The sequence below is a fragment of the Herpailurus yagouaroundi genome, unplaced genomic scaffold (genome assembly GCF_014898765.1).
Source record: "Herpailurus yagouaroundi ecotype Mexico unplaced genomic scaffold, PumYag 216, whole genome shotgun sequence".
NCBI lineage: Eukaryota > Metazoa > Chordata > Mammalia > Carnivora > Felidae > Herpailurus > Herpailurus yagouaroundi.
Window position 1 is genome coordinate 6,290,488 of NW_024412447.1, and position 15,634 is coordinate 6,306,121.

General features: G+C 42.7%; 2 protein-coding genes across 3 annotated transcripts in view; one reads left to right on the forward strand and one right to left on the reverse strand.

Annotated features, from left to right (window-relative positions):
- The window catches only part of KPNA7 (karyopherin subunit alpha 7), a 122,346-nt gene extending 109,587 nt beyond the window's left edge, over positions 1 to 12,759 (reverse strand). The window contains exons 1-2 of one of the 2 annotated variants that reach the window (XM_040455901.1): positions 11,425 to 12,759; positions 5,362 to 5,418 (exon numbers count right to left, since the gene is read on the reverse strand). The gene's annotated coding sequence lies outside the window, so the exon portion shown is untranslated. The remainder of the gene's footprint in view (positions 1 to 5,361; positions 5,419 to 11,424) is intronic. The other variant, XM_040455902.1, reaches the window with a different exon arrangement.
- Positions 12,742 to 15,634, forward strand: part of ARPC1A (actin related protein 2/3 complex subunit 1A) — a 28,350-nt gene continuing 25,457 nt past the window's right edge. Inside the window, exon 1 of the mRNA XM_040455903.1 lies at positions 12,742 to 12,876. The gene's annotated coding sequence lies outside the window, so the exon portion shown is untranslated. The remainder of the gene's footprint in view (positions 12,877 to 15,634) is intronic.

The following is a 15,634-nucleotide window of genomic DNA, read 5'->3' on the forward strand; positions in this document are numbered from 1 at the left end:
GGGGTCTCCAATGGCATTGTGTGAATTTTCTGGGGGACAACAAATCATAAAATCTTAGAATTACACATATCGGAATATTAGGGTTCAAAGGGATATTCAGAGGGTGTCTAGTCCAACTCTTAGCCAATTGGAGATTCCCCTCTATAACATCCCTGAAAAAATGGTAACCCAACTTGTACCTGAACCCTTCCAGTGAGGATAAAAAGGCAGCCCGTTGCAGTTTTGACTGACATTCATGGTTCAAAATAATATTGAACCAAAATGTCTCCCTGTATTCTGCCTTCATTTTGATCTACTCTTCACCTCTGTAATTACATAAAGTAAGTCTAATTCTTATACTTTGAAGTCAGATAAATATGAGTTCCACTTTCTTTCTTTCTCATGCAGTGAGACCATGGGCAACTTAACCTATCTCACCTCCTGTTTTCTCAACTACTAAATGAGGAATAATAACAGTATCTGCCTCTTAGGAATGTGAAGTTTAAACAAGATAACCTGGCACAGAGCCTATTATGCATAACACTTAGGCACTTGCCACGTTTCTTCTAGCATTCTTTAGGACTTAACACTCAATCTCCCAAGGGAGGCTAGGCCTGGCCTACCAGTCCAGCAGCTTATAGCAACAAGCCTCTTTCTGGACAAATGCAAGGGGAATTCCATGGAATTTTAAGAACTTATCATTGTTTCCTGGTGGATGGTCTACTCATGGTCTCCCCACATTTGGAGAATTCCAGAGCAGCTCCTCACTTTGCTGGAGGAAGGGGAGGGGAGGCAGAGGAAATAGATGTAGACGGGCTCAGTGACTTGCCCAAGACCATTCAGTTAATGACAGAGCTAAACATCCTTTGTTGAGTGGGGTGAGGGAAGCTTTTAGACCCAGTATTTATGAGAGAATGGACTTCACTTAGACACACATGCTGTTTTTGCCCAAGGACGTGTAATTTCAGAATGGCGCAAAAGCCTAAAAGGATATAATCTATGGCTTTGCAAAATAATAACATTGAATTAGTATCCACGATGACCAAAATCAGGGCACTGGCACCAGGTACTGCAGAGTAAATGGAGCAACAACTATTCAAATGGTTTTGCTAAATGTTTTGGGCTAGCTTTCAAGGCTGTTAAATTTTGTATCGCTGATTATATTAACTCCATGCTCAGTGCGGACTGATGTGAGGCTCAGTCCACGACCCTGGGATCATGACCTGAGCTGAAATCAAGTGTTGGCCGCTCAACCGACTGAGCCACCCAGGAGTCCCTTATTTTCTGTATTTTTGATACTCTGCCATCTGTTGCCTCTCTGACCAAGGAGACACTGCCTCTCCCAGGGCTAGATAATTCTTACAGATAGGAAACGACTTTCATATAGACTAACCAATCCAGAGCCCATACTCCAAACTGCCTCCTCCATCTAGCTCTCATGTTCTAGGAGGCAATATTCCTCTGTCCTAATCATCCCAGGGCCAGATACCAAACAACTAGGAACAGCTCCTATGTTCCAGAACCTAATGAAATTATTCAAACTAGCCAATCCTAAACCTGCTCACCTCGCCTCACCCATTCCTGCCCATGAAACCACAATAAAGACTCGTGTGCATGCATTCCCTCCTGGCCTACCCTGGTGCTTCCCCACATGGCCCCAAGGGGCATGACATGCCAATGCTCCTGCTTCTATGGATGGGTCTGTGAGTATAGAAACTTCCCTCATGACGATCATTTCCATATCTGTATGTCTTATATCCCATTAAAACAAATCCCAGGTACATTTAAAAATGCCAATTATCTTCCCCCTCCTCTCACTTGTGAACCAATCCTGAGTCCCTGTAGGGAAACCAGCATGTCTGGGTCTTCCCAAGGAACACATCTTTGGGTGCTTCCAGAAATCACAAAATCATCACAAAGGCCCCTTGACCCTTCCACTCATAAGCTACCAGGAACTGGGCCTGGAGATCTATTGTGAAAAGGCCAACCCTGAGTTACAGTAAAATTGCAAGACTGGAAGGAAACCTGCTGGCTATTATAAGGGACAATTCTTCCCTCTACTTCCTGAACCCTGGCTTAGACTACTGAAAACTGTACCCTGCAGCTTTGAAGCACTGATTCCATAAAACTTTTCTCTACATACATTGAAAAAAAAAGTTTAAGTATAGGCAGCAAAATAGTAACCAGACATTTAGACCAAGGGGAAAAGTGTATTATGAGAGTTTAGCAATTAGAAAGGCTACTGTGGGGTTAGGTACAGGACACATGCTCAGCCCAGTCTTGGAAGATAAAGGAAGGCATTCTAGAAGAAATCATGTCTTTGCTGAAGTCTAAGGATGAGCAGGAATTAAACATAAAGGGGAGGTAGAGCATGTGGGAACGGAAGGTGGGTGTGGGGAGGACCAGCTAAGCGTGCACTTGGTGGCAGATAGCAGCACATGAGCAACAGTGGCACAAGCAATAGAGACATTTAATGATCTTACACACCAACCACTGCAGTCCCAGACGGTTTTGGAATTAGGTCTCCACCTTTCCACACTACTTTACTCTCAGGTCTATTAAGACAGTTGCCACAGCTCTAACCATCTTATCTTCCCACAACCATGTTTAAGACAGGAAAAAAAGAAAGACTTCCTCATCATCCTTTTTATCAGGGACCTTATCTGTTCCCAGAAGGTCCCTAGGAAATTTCTTGAGTCCATTGGCAGAAATGGGTCACACGCCCATCCCTAAGCCAATTAGCAGCAAGCGGCAATGGGGCTGCCACGTGAGGCATGGACCAATTGTGGCTCGTTCCCCGGACTAGGGAAGGGCCTGGCTTCTCTGAGAACTACCTGAACAAAAGTAGAGATGCCAAGAGAGTAAAGGTGATGTGTAGAGAGCCACAGTGTCTGCTGCACAAAGGACATGGTGAGAGATGAAGGTGACAGAGCATGGGAGACCTTGACAACTTGTTACGGAGTATGGACTTTATTTGGAGAGCAAGAGAGGTTTGTCATAATTCAATTCAGATTATGCACTGTGGGCAAGGACTACTAACAAGCAAAGTTGTGTCCCACCCACTGCATCACACCAGAAAATACATGATGTCAGTTTGTGTCACTGTTTGTGATGTTAAGTTTGATTACTTGATTAAGGTGGTGTCCACCCCAATTGAAGAACATTTGATAAAATAATTGGTGTGGACTTTTCAAGACTGGTCAGTGTTGTGAAAGGCCAAAAAAAAAAAAAAAAAAGGCTAAGGAGCTATTTCTTATTAGACTACAGAAATATGACAATTAAATACAATAAATGATCTTGGATTTGCTCTGGCATGAAGAAAAAGAAATTCAGGCGTGCCTGGCTGGTTCAGTGAGTGGAGCATGTGACTCTTGATCTCGGGGTTGCATGTTCGAGCCCCATGTTGGGTACAGAGATTACTTAATTAAAAAAAAATCTTAAAAAAGTTGCTAGAAAGGACATTATTGGTGAAATTTGAATACAAAGTTATAACAAACTTAAAATTATGTATTATATAATTCAAGTTTTATAATTAACGTGCCAATTATTTTGATACTAAATAATAATATTAAATTTATATTAAATATCCTGAATGTGATTGTTGTATTATAGTTACGTAAGACAAGACCTTGTTCTTCAAGATAAATGCTGATGTGTTTAGGGGTCCTGAAGAGTCATGATGCCTGTGACTTACAAATGATTCAACAAATAATAACCACTGTTATCATATGAGAGAGAAAGCAAATGTAACAAAATGCTAACATTTGGTGAATCTAAGTAAACAGGTATATTGATATTAATTATACTATTCTTGCAATCTTTCTGTAGGTTTGAAAGCTTTTGGGGGGAGGGGGTAAGAAATACAGATGTGATTGATGTGACATGACTTGGTAACTAACTGCCTGAGAACCAGTAATCAATCTGTGGTAGATCATGACACCTTGAAGCGAGAGGTAGAGAGGAGAATAGAATCTGAGGTGGGGAGGGGACGAGAAATAACAGGTTTTATATATTTTGAATTGGAATGGGAGCTGAAGGACATCAGATGGAGAAACTCATTGGTTGTCAGAACTGTCAGAAGTCAGCTACCTCTGTATGGTAGTTGAAGCTGCGAGCCTACAGAGATCACTTAGGAAGTGTGTGCAGAGGGAGGCAGAAACTTGAATTCATCAGTAGTTGAAGTTCAGGCCCAGAGGTAGGAACCAAACAAGAACAGTTATACTCATAAGCAAACCAGCTATTTCATTCAGTCCTCTTACAAAAATATTTATCAGATTTGCAATTCTCCACCACTTTAAATTTGTTCCTGGAGAGACACTCTTTGTGTTGGTTAGTTTCCCTCCAGGTGTGGAATTACTCAACTTTTCACCAACATCTTCATTTGGGAGTTTGACAAAATAAGACACCCACAAATATATCTGGGATATGAGCACAGAAAAGCAAAGGTATGCTATATACCACAACTGAACTACAGTCATCCCAAGTTAATCCATTTCTGAAAATGATTCTAAGATCAAAGGAGACTATATTAGATTTCAAGTGAGAAAAGAATGCATGCATTGTCTGCCCAAAAACTCCAACCGGTTTCTCTAAATATCACTAAAACCCTCTTAAACACCCATAAAACAATTCTCCAAACATTTCCACATAATATAAACATTTTATATGTTTATATGTATCACTACCTAATTATTTAACACTTAATAAACACTCCATAGTGATTACATTTGCCAGTAGTATGCAATGATATGCACTATATCAGATGACAATTAAATATTCCCTTTAACCTGCAACAAACATGTATTGCAAAGCAAATAACAATGTGATAATGTGTTAAAGATACATAATTAGGGGCGCCTGGGTGGCTCAGTCGGTTAAGCAGCCGACTTTGGCTCAGGTCATGATTTCACGGTTCATGGGTTCAAGCCCTGTGTCAGGGGGTGTGCTGTCAGTGCAGAGCCTGCTTCAGATCCCCTGTCTCCCTCTCTTTCTGCCCCTCCCCCACTTGTGCTCTGTCTCTATCTCTCAAAAATAAACATTAAAAAATTTTTAATAATAAAACAAAGATATAAATGCAATAGAAGTTAGCAAAACAAAATAGAGCAATTTTTTAAAATTTTTAATGTTTTATTTAGGTTTTGAGAGAGAGAGAGAAAACATAAATGGGGAAGGGGCAGAAAGAGAGGGGGACAGAAGATCCAAAGTGGGTTCTGAGCTGACAGCAGCTGACAGGCTGAGCTGACAGGCTGACAGCAGCGAGCCCTATGTAGGGCTCGAACTCACGAACTGCGAGATCATGACCTGAGCTGAAGTCAGATGTTCAACCAACTGAGCCACTCAGGCACCCTAAAAATAGAGCAATTTTTAAAAATAATTACTTACCAAATGATTCTGGTAATGGAGGACTAGGGTGACAGACAACTCTCCCGCTAATGAGCACTAGAAAGGTGGAAGAATATACAAAACATCTGCTCAGAGATAAGAGAGAGCTAATCACGTAGTCAATACAAGTCAATATCCAAAAGAAGAGAGAACATCAGAGAGTGAGCCTAGTATTTTAGGACTGCTTTACCTCAAGGACTATTTGTTGATTCCAAACCAGTTGGCTAAGAGCCCAAGCAGTACTTTTTTTTTTTTTTTCAACGTTTTTATTTATTTTTGGGACAGAGAGAGACAGAGCATGAACGGGGGAGGGGCAGAGAGAGAGGGAGACACAGAATCGGAAACAGGCTCCAGGCTCTGAGCCATCAGCCCAGAGCCCGACGCGGGGCTCGAACTCACGGACCGCGAGATCGTGACCTGGCTGAAGCCGGACGCTTAACCGACTGCGCCACCCAGGCGCCCACCAAGCAGTACTTTTAATAGTCTATCATACTACAGAGACAAAAGATGGAGTCCAGGACCCTCCAAGGACAAAGGTCCTGGTAAACATCTATTATATTGGAGAGGGTTCTCCAGAGACACAAAACCAATAGGAGAAAGACAGAAACAAAGACAGAAATACAGGGGTACCTGGGAGGCTCAGTTGGTTAAGCATCTGACTTGATTTTGGCTCAGGTTATGATCTTGCGATTCATGAGGTGGAGCCCCACGTGGGGCTCTGCACTGGCAGCACGGAGCCTGCTTGGGATCCTCTGTCTCTCCTCTCTCTCTCTCTCTGCCTCTCTCTCTCTCTCAAAATAAATAAATAAGCTTAAAAATGAAAGAAAGACATGGGGCGCCTGGGTGGCTCAGTCAGTTAAGCATCCGACTTCAGCTCAGGTCATGATCTCACAGTTTTTGGGTTCGAGCCCCGTGTCAGACTCTTGTGCTGACAGGTCGGAGCCTGGAGCCTGCTTCGGATTCTGTGTCTCTTTCTCTCTCTGCACCACCACCCCCACTTGTGCTCTGTCTCTCTCTGTCTCTCAAAAAATAAATAAATCTAAAAAATAATAATAATAATAAAATAAAATAAATGAAAAAAGACAGGAAGAAAGGGGGAGAAAAGACATGTAGATATAGAAATAGATACATGGTTATACAGGTAGACAGACATAAAAAGACTTTATAAAAGGAATTGGCTTATATGATTACGGAGACTAGCAAGCAAAAAATCTGCAGAGTGGATATTCTTGTTCAAGTTTGAAGGCCAAAAGCTGCTGTACAACCAGAAAGAGCCAATGTTCCAGTTCAAAGGCTGTCAGGGGGCAGGAATTCTCTCTTACTTGGGAGAGGTCAGCCTTTTGTTCTATTGAGTAGTAAACAGATGCTATTATTGGATGATGCCCACCCATATTATGGAGGACAATCTGCTTTAGTCAGTCTACCAGTCTAAAGGTCAATGTCATCCAAAAAGATCCTCACAGAAACACCCACAACAATATTTGACCAAATATCTGGGCATCCTGTGGCTCAGTCAAGTTGGCAAAATTAGCCATCACATCTGTGCTTTGGGATGGGACAATAGGAGTAAGGATGAATTAGAAGATGAACATCTTGGGGCGCCTGGGTGGCGCAGTCGGTTAAGCGTCCGACTTCAGCCAGGTCACGATCTCGCGGTCCGTGAGTTTGAGCCCCGCGTCAGGCTCTGGGCTGATGGCTCGGAGCCTGGAGCCTGTTTCCGATTCTGTGTCTCCCTCTCTCTCTGCCCCTCCCCCGTTCATGCTCTGTCTCTCTCTGTCCCAAAAATAAATAAACGTTGAAAAAAAAATTAAAAATAAAAATAAAAAATAAAAAAGAAGATGAACATCTCTCCCAGAGACTGAAGTCCATCTTTGAGTCATCTGGATGACCCAGAAAATTCTCAAATCCTAAAATTAGATTAAGGTGATCCCAGAAAGGGGCGCCTGGGTGGCTCAGTTGGTTAAGCGTCCAGCATCCGACTCTTGATTTTGGCTCAGGTCACATCGGGCTCTGTGTTGACAGCCCGGAGCCTACTTCAGATTCTGTCTCCCTCTCTCTCTGCCTCTCCCCTGCTCGCACTCTGTCTCTGTCTCTCAAGAATAAATAAAACATTAAAAAATTTAAAAAAAGAAAATGGAGTAATAAAAAACAATCCAAGAGAAGGCAAGAAAGAGGAAAAAAACCAGAATAGGCAAGACAAAAAGCATATAACAAGATGGCTGAGTTAAACTCAAATATATCAGCAATTACTTTAAGTGTAAATGGATAGATATTTCAAAGATAAATATACTATAATAATAAATTGCAACTATATGTTGTTTATGAGCAACACATCTAAAAATATAAGGTAAGAGAATACTTATAAGTAAAAAGAGGACAAAAAAGATATGCTAGGCAAACCCTAACCCCCTCAAAAAACTGGCTATATTAATATGGCTATATTAATATCAGCAAAGTAAATGTTGAGAGCAAAAGCATTATTAGAAAGGAATATTTCAGGTCACTTGGCTGGCTCACTTGGTAGTCCATGGGACTCTTCATCTCAGGGTTGTGAGTTCAAGCCCCACATTAGGTGTAGAGCTTACTTGAAAAAAAAAAAGGAATATTTCAAAATGATAAAATGTCCAATTCATAACACATAACAATTCTATAACATGGAGGCACCTATGATATAGCTTCAAAGTATACAAAGAAAAAATAACAGACAGTAGAAATAGACAACCCCACGATCACTTGAGAGATATTAACCCACCTTTCTTAGTAATCAAAAGAATAAGCAAGCAACAACAAATGAGTAATTAAGCTAGAAATTATGCAATTAAGACAGAAATCAATAACAAAAATATAAAACTCCCAAGTTTAGAAATTAAGAAATGCCAATTGTACACAAACTCTTTCCAAAAATTTAAGACAAAGAGTACTTCTAAGCCCATTTTATGAAACCAGAATTACTCTAATAACCAGAAAAAAAGATTACAAGAAAAGTAAACTGCAAAACAATATCCTTCATAAGCCAAGATCTTAATTGCTAAATATTTTAAGCAATTGTTTTGACTTTGTTATTACTTTTTAAAATTTTTATTTCATTTTAGTGAGAGAGAGAATCCCAAGCAGGCTCACACTCAGTAACGGAGCCCCAAGTGGGGCTTGAACCCACAACTTTGGGATCATGACCTGAGCTGAAATCAAGAGTTGGATGTTCAACCAACTGAGCCGTCCAGGCTCCCCATACTTTGCTGTTACTTTTAATAGTATGGCTTTGAGCAAGTTGCTTATAGCCTCTAAAGATTTAATTTTTTTATTTTTATTTTTTTATGTAATCTCCACCCCCAACATGGGGCTCAAACTCAAGATCCCAAGAGCAAGAGTCACAAGCACTACCAACTGAGCAAGCCAGACGCTCTTTAAATTGCTAAATTGTTAAGAAAATTTTAGCAACTGAATGCAATAACATATAAAAATAATAATACACCAAGAGTAAGTAGGACTGGGATGTCTGGGTGGCTCAGTCGGTTGAGTGTCCAGCTTCAGCTCAGGTCATGATCTCGCAGCTGGTGGGTTTGAGCCCCATGTCGGGCTCTGTGCTGACAGCTCAGAGCCTGGAGCCTGCTTCAGATTGTGTCTCCCTCTCTCTCTGCCCCTCCCCTACTCATGCTCTGTCTCTCTGTCAAAAACAAATTAAAAAAAATTTTTTTTTAGAAAGAACTAAGTAGGACTTATCCCAACAACGCATGTTTAGTTTAACACTCTAAAATCAATGTGTAAAACTTCTATTAAAAACATAGGAGAAAATCTATATAACCTTCGATTAGGCACAGATTTCTTAGACATGACACCAGATAAATGGACTTCCTCAAAACTAAGAACTTCTGTTCTTTGAAAGATATTAATTAAGATAATAAATGAAGAGAAGCCACAGACTGGAAGAAAACAATTGGGAAATAATACCTTGTGAGAATCAACTTGGTACAATATGTTCAAACAATAACTGCCATAATTTATTGAGTGCTTTTAATAAGCCAAGAACTGATAAGCATTGTTAAAATGTTTATTTATTTTTGAGAGAGAGTGTGAGCAGGGGAGGTGGGGGGGGGGGGGGCCGGAGGATCTGAAGCAGGCTCTACGCTGACAGCAGAGAGCTGTATGCAGGGCTCAAACTCACAAAACTGTGAAATCATGACCAGAACAGAAACCAAGCATCAGACGCTTAACCAACTGAGCCACTCAGGCACCCTGAACTGACAGGCATTTTGTATGCGTTCTTTATTTTAATCCTAAGGACAACCCTAAGTGGTGGAAACTATCCTCATTTGACAGATAAACTGAGAGAAGTTGACTTGCCCAAAGTCATATGGATGATAAGCTGCAGAGTTTGAACCCAGTCCTATTTATTTCCAAAGTCAATGAATTCTCTTAGGTACTCTATCATACTATCTTTCTATTAAAATAATCTAAGTTTGCATAGCAACGTGGAAAAAGCATTAGAAGCAAAATGCGTTAAGAAGTGGCCTTGGGGGGCGCCTGGGTGGCGCAGTCGGTTAAGCGTCCGACTTCAGCCAGGTCACGATCTCGCGGTCCGTGAGTTCGAGCCCCGTGTCGGGCTCTGGGCTGATGGCTTGGAGCATGGAGCCTGTTTCCGATTCTGTGTCTCCCTCTCTCTCTGCCCCTCCCCCGTTCATGCTCTGTCTCTCTCTGTCCCAAAAATAAATAAACGTTGAAAAAAAAAATTAAAAAAAAAAAAAAAAAAGAAGTGGCCTTGGCCTCCAGATTTACAGGCTAGTGAAATTAGGAAAACCATATCTGGTATTCATAAGTTTGCTTGTGTGTTTGTCTTATAAGTGTATTTGTTAAACTTTGGTATTTAGATACCTTCTGAGACTATCTTATGCTTCTAGACACCCCACAAACTAACTGGTCCCATCCCTACACTATGGGAATGAACCGGGGAAGCAGCCTAGAGTGCCAAAACTTGCATGCATTTTTCAGTCCTCTGTACTGAATTGTACAAGATCCTTTCTACAGGAAACTTTCCCTCCTTGGAACCATTTAGGACATGTCTAAAGGAGCGGGGCAATTAGGGCAATATCTAAAGCATAAGCATTATTAAGCATTAACACAGTACATGCATTTATGCTTTTGTCCTTTCGTTTACTTATAACTTTTACAGGCATTGGTTCGATATATATTTCCAACAGCCTTTATGGTGAGTAGATGGTAGGCATTAACCCATGTAAGATACAAAATGAAGGCAGAGGGATGCCTGGCTGGCTCAGTTGGAAGAGCATGACACTTGTGATCGTGGGGTGTGAGTTCGAGCTCCATGTTAGGTGTAGAGATTACTTTAAAAAAATAAAAATTAAAACAACAACAAAATAGAGGCAGATTGGCGGTGTTCACTGTTGTTCAGCTGGAGTTAAAGCAAAAACCAATCTTCTTACCCTCCAAACCACATTCCAGATACTAAATCAAATCCCTCCTGAGCAGAAAGAAATCTTTAGACCTTTGCAAACAAGTAATCTTTTTGACCTACGATTGGGTACTTTTCTGATGTGTCTACACAAGCCTCTCCTCCCACTCACAACTGGTGGTAATATTGTGTTCTTTGAAGTCCCTCACTGTATTTTTCATTCATTCATAGTTTCATTCAACAAGTATTAAGTAGGACCTTACTGGTTTGAGGCACTGGGTAGTTCTGTGTATTTAAAATTATGTGTAAACTGGTCTTATCCTAGCTTCTAAGCTCCTTGAGGACGGAAAGATCTTACCGACTCTTCTCTAATTTACTGAAATGCCTAACACAATACTTGGCACTTGGTGAGTACTCATTAACTTCTTGATGACTTGAAGTCTGACCAAATTTCAGTTCAATCCTGTTCTAATTTCAACTGAATCAATAACACAAACAAAATCATTCTGTGACAGTATCCAAGCCTTCATTTCCTCCCATTTCCCATTTCTAAGTACCACCTTCCCTGGTGCTAATTTTTTAAGAGAGAATCCTCACTTGGAATACAAGATCAGTGTCCTTATGCAAGTAAAAAACAAACACTGAAAATAACTCACCCTCCTTGGAACTCCAATTGCTCTTATAACCAGGGCATGACGGGATAATGGGAAATGCTCTGGACCTGGCATCAGGAGGCCATCCCTGGCATCGACTTGTATCAACACCTTCATCGAGGTTTACTGATTTGCATTATTCTCATCTATCCAGATTATAAACTCCTTCGAAGAAGGAACGGTTCTTTGTAAAGATCTAAATAAAACAGTTAATATTTTGACTCCGGATACCAATTCTACATACTTCTGGATTGGCTCACGTCAACTTGCAGATGCACGAGGAACCCTTGCTTCTACGTATGCCTTCCTTCCTATGCCAAGATAGTGTCACTGAGAGGGAAGTAATTAATTTAAAATGACCCTTCTGTTCTCTCAATCTGTCCTTCATCTCCCCAGAACCCACTTTGTAGCCTTGGGGCAAAATGAAACCAATTGCTCCCAATGCAATGCTCCTTGAACAACTGGAATAACTAATCCTAGAAAACAGAGTGTGGTTCTGACATCAGGAACGGGACGAGCTCACTTGTGTGAACATCACCTTCTAGGCAAACACTGGGGTCAAACTCGTAAACCACCAGAGGCACTCTGCTGGTGACTAGCAGTGGCTGCGAAGCCAGGAGTGCTGCTCCAGAATTTCTACCGGTTCAAGGGCGCCAAGTCTAGCTGGAAGCAGGGTTCAGGGCATTTTGTAGAAGCCAAATCTGTACAGCAAGCGCTGCCTCCACGTTTTCTTAATTTGATAAGTCTGTAGTTCACTAGCCTGTAAATCTGGAGGCCAAGGCCACTTCTTACATATTTTGCTTTTAACACTTTTTCCACGTGTTGGGGGCTTGGAGTTGACGAATCCCAACTCCTCTGTGTCGTGGCGCCACTTTGGGAGCAGGGAATACGTGATTCCGACCGAGGAAAGGTCGAGAAGTTTCCTCAGGGAGGGCCTCAGAGGTTTCCACAGTACGAAACTGGATCTGAAGAGGGAAACTTCCCTCTGAAGGGAAAAGACTAGTCGTTCGTCGGGTCCATGTGGCTCGAAAAGGCCTCAGTTCTCACTAATTCATCTCCTGACAAAACCACTTGTGAAAGCGCCAACGCTCCACGGTTCGGTCCGCGAGTCCGAGGAAACTTTCTGAAAAAAGAAATAAGACAGCCATGCTGCTTCGCCACCACCTTGGAGCCTCTGTGTGACGCCACTGGCAAAGGGCCGCAGGAGCCCCGCTCATCGCCAGACCCTCCCCCGTCTCACGAGCTCTGGACTCGGGCCGCGCGCGCCCAAGCTGCGCGCGTGCGCAGACTGCCTGGCGGACGCGCCGCGCAGGCGCCGTGGCCATTTCCGGGATCTGTCAGCCGCTCCCTCTGGGCCCCGGTCCTCCGCCCGCGCCCGCCGGAGCCTGTTCGCGTCGACTGACCAGAGTCCGCGAATTCTCCGCTCCGAGCCGGTCCGGACTGCCCCGATCCCAGGTAAGGGACAGCAGGGCGAGCTTCTGGCCCTGTTGGCCTCCAGTGGCCCGGCCTCTCCCCAGACGTTCTTGAACCCGCGGGGGCGGTGAGGCGGGGGCTTAGGCCGCGGGGCCCAGAGGCTGAGGGGCGGGCCGGGTCTCCTGGCCCGGCCTCCGGAGGGGGCGGGGGATCCCGGTTCTCGGTGAGGCCGGCCGAACCCGTGGGGTCTCCACCCTTGGCTTCTCTCTAGGTTCTCCAGCTCCAGACCTCTTCCCAGGGCTAGAATTAGCGGCTCCTTCTCCTGTGCTTCCGTAACCCTATTTGCACCCCTATTATGGGCATTTATCACAATCTGTAAAATTGTAGTAAATGAAATCATCCTCCCCTAGTCGAACGTCACGACGGACCATTCCTTTCTTTAGCGTCTAGAATAGGTACTGCACCAGGCGGTGAGCGACCCTGGAATGTTCGGCTCCGTTCTAGGGCCGCCGTCAATCTTTCAGTTCGGGGGGCCCTCCCGAACTCGAGAAAAAGACCTTCCCCCGAGTTCTTTTAAGATTCCCCCGCCCGAGTGCCTCATCTTAAGTCAGTAGTGCAGACTCGCTCCTCCCGCTGGCTCCGTGGAACCTTTTATACCAAAATTCCGATCCCGGCACCACCCCTTTTCGTTGGGGGACCCTGGGAAGATTGCTTCTTTGAGTCCGCGTTTCCTCACCTACAGTAGGAAGGTTCTTAGAGTTTTCTTTGAGGATCAAGTAACTTTATTTGCATTAATTGCCTAGACTAGTTCCTGGCCCAGAGTGTAGGCGCTCAGTAAATATTAGCTATTGCGACCGTCCTGGGCATTCTGTGCATACCTATCTTCCCTTCCTTTGCTACCCTCCTCTCCCCGCAGACTTGAGGACCAGAAAAGTGTCAGATTTATTTATGTTTCTGGCCCTGTCCGTGTACTTACTACACTGCTGGGAACATGGTAGGCATGGTAATAAATTGTGCCTTAGAATCCTTGATTATAAAGCTATCTGTTGTCATACTGCAGCTCTAGAACGTGAAGGAAATGCTAACCTACTTTTATCTGCTTCGATGCATTGTCTAAATTAACTACGTTATCCTAGTTCCACTCCCCCCCCCTCCCCTTTTTAAATCAGTTTCATCTCACCTTTTGGTTTCTGGTGGGTCCTGGGTTTTCAGGTATCTAAGAAAAAAGGAGAGGCTATCAGTCTGGAAGGTGTTTTTACCGTGCTAGGGGGTGGGTGTAACTGGCTGCTTCCTACTACAGAGTATTCAGAGAGCTTCCAAGGTTAATTCATCTACTTGTTATAATGAAAGGAGGAGAGTATCTTGGAAAAATAAAACACTTGCTTGGAGGAAGAGTGGCAGTATTTGGATCTAGAATCCTGTGCTGAAACAAATTCTCCATGGGGAAGTTTAAAATGATCGGCTGGTGAGGCTGGTGCCTGGCATTGAAACCTCATCTCTGAACCTTGTGGAGGGTGTGGTGATCTTTGTGGAGTACCTGGTATCGCTGGGTTGGGTAATGAGAGCAATTAGAAACTGGATGAATCACAGTGTTAAAAACTTGACTCTAAACTGGCAACTGAAATTTCCACTGTATAAGTACTTTCAGGCTTCAGGGCCAAGAATTCAAAATGTATAGACATTTCCAAGTTCAGAGGATACTAACCAGTGTGTACTTCTCGAGGTGGAGAGAACTAACTTAGTGAGCATCTATTTTGGGCTAGGCTTTTTACTACACGTTTTCATATGTTATCTCATTTAATCCTCATACCAACAGCCTTGGGATGTCAGTGATAATGTCAATTTTACATATGAAGAAAAATTTAGATTTAGGGATGTTAAAGTGACCTGCCCACGGTCGCATAGCTAGTATGTGCCCAAGCCCAGGTTCAAACCCGGGTCCCCTTGGACCTGGCAACCAAACATTAGGATGACTTTGTACTCAAAGCGATAGGTAAAGAAAGGAGGTGTGTTGTAGGGGAGTGCCTGGAATTATGCTATGAATTGTTATAAATCGTTGTTTCTCTCAGTGCTGTATAATAAAAGATTTTCAATAGAAGCATGTTAAATTTAACATCACCACCTTTTTTTGTTCTTACGTTTTCAGATCTCACTTAAATATTAATAACAGTTTAGAATTAGAATCATCAGCCTATGACAGAAGGTATCTTTATCTTGGTACAAAATTCAAGCTATTGGGGTGCCTGGGTGGCTCAGTCGGTTGGGCATCCGACTTCGGCTCAGGTCATGGTCTCGTGGTCCGTGAGTTAGAGCCCCGTATCAGGCTTTGGGCTGACAGCTCAGAGCCTGGAGCCTGTTTCGGATTCTGTGTCTCCCTCTTTGACCTTCCCCTGCTCATGCTCTGTCTCTCTCTGTCTCAAAAATAAATAAATGTTAAAAAAAAAAATTTTTTTTTTTAAAAAACAAAAAAACAAAATTCAAGCTATTATTCTCCTGCATTCACTAATTTTGATGAATACAGACTGTTTACTGGGTGTCTTATAAATGTAACAAGAGTATTGTCTTACCCTACAGACTTAAATTACCCACATGATTATAACTGAAGTATGTCCAAATATGGAACTTGAATGATATGACAAATTTAGAAATGTGATTTTAGAAGTAATTATGTTGTTATGTAAATGTTTACCTCTTTTTGCTACTTTGCTTAAAAAACTGAGTTGAGGGGCACCTGGCTGGCTCAGTCAGTGCAGCATGCAACACTTGATCTCGGGGTTTTAAGTTCGAGCCCCACGTTGGG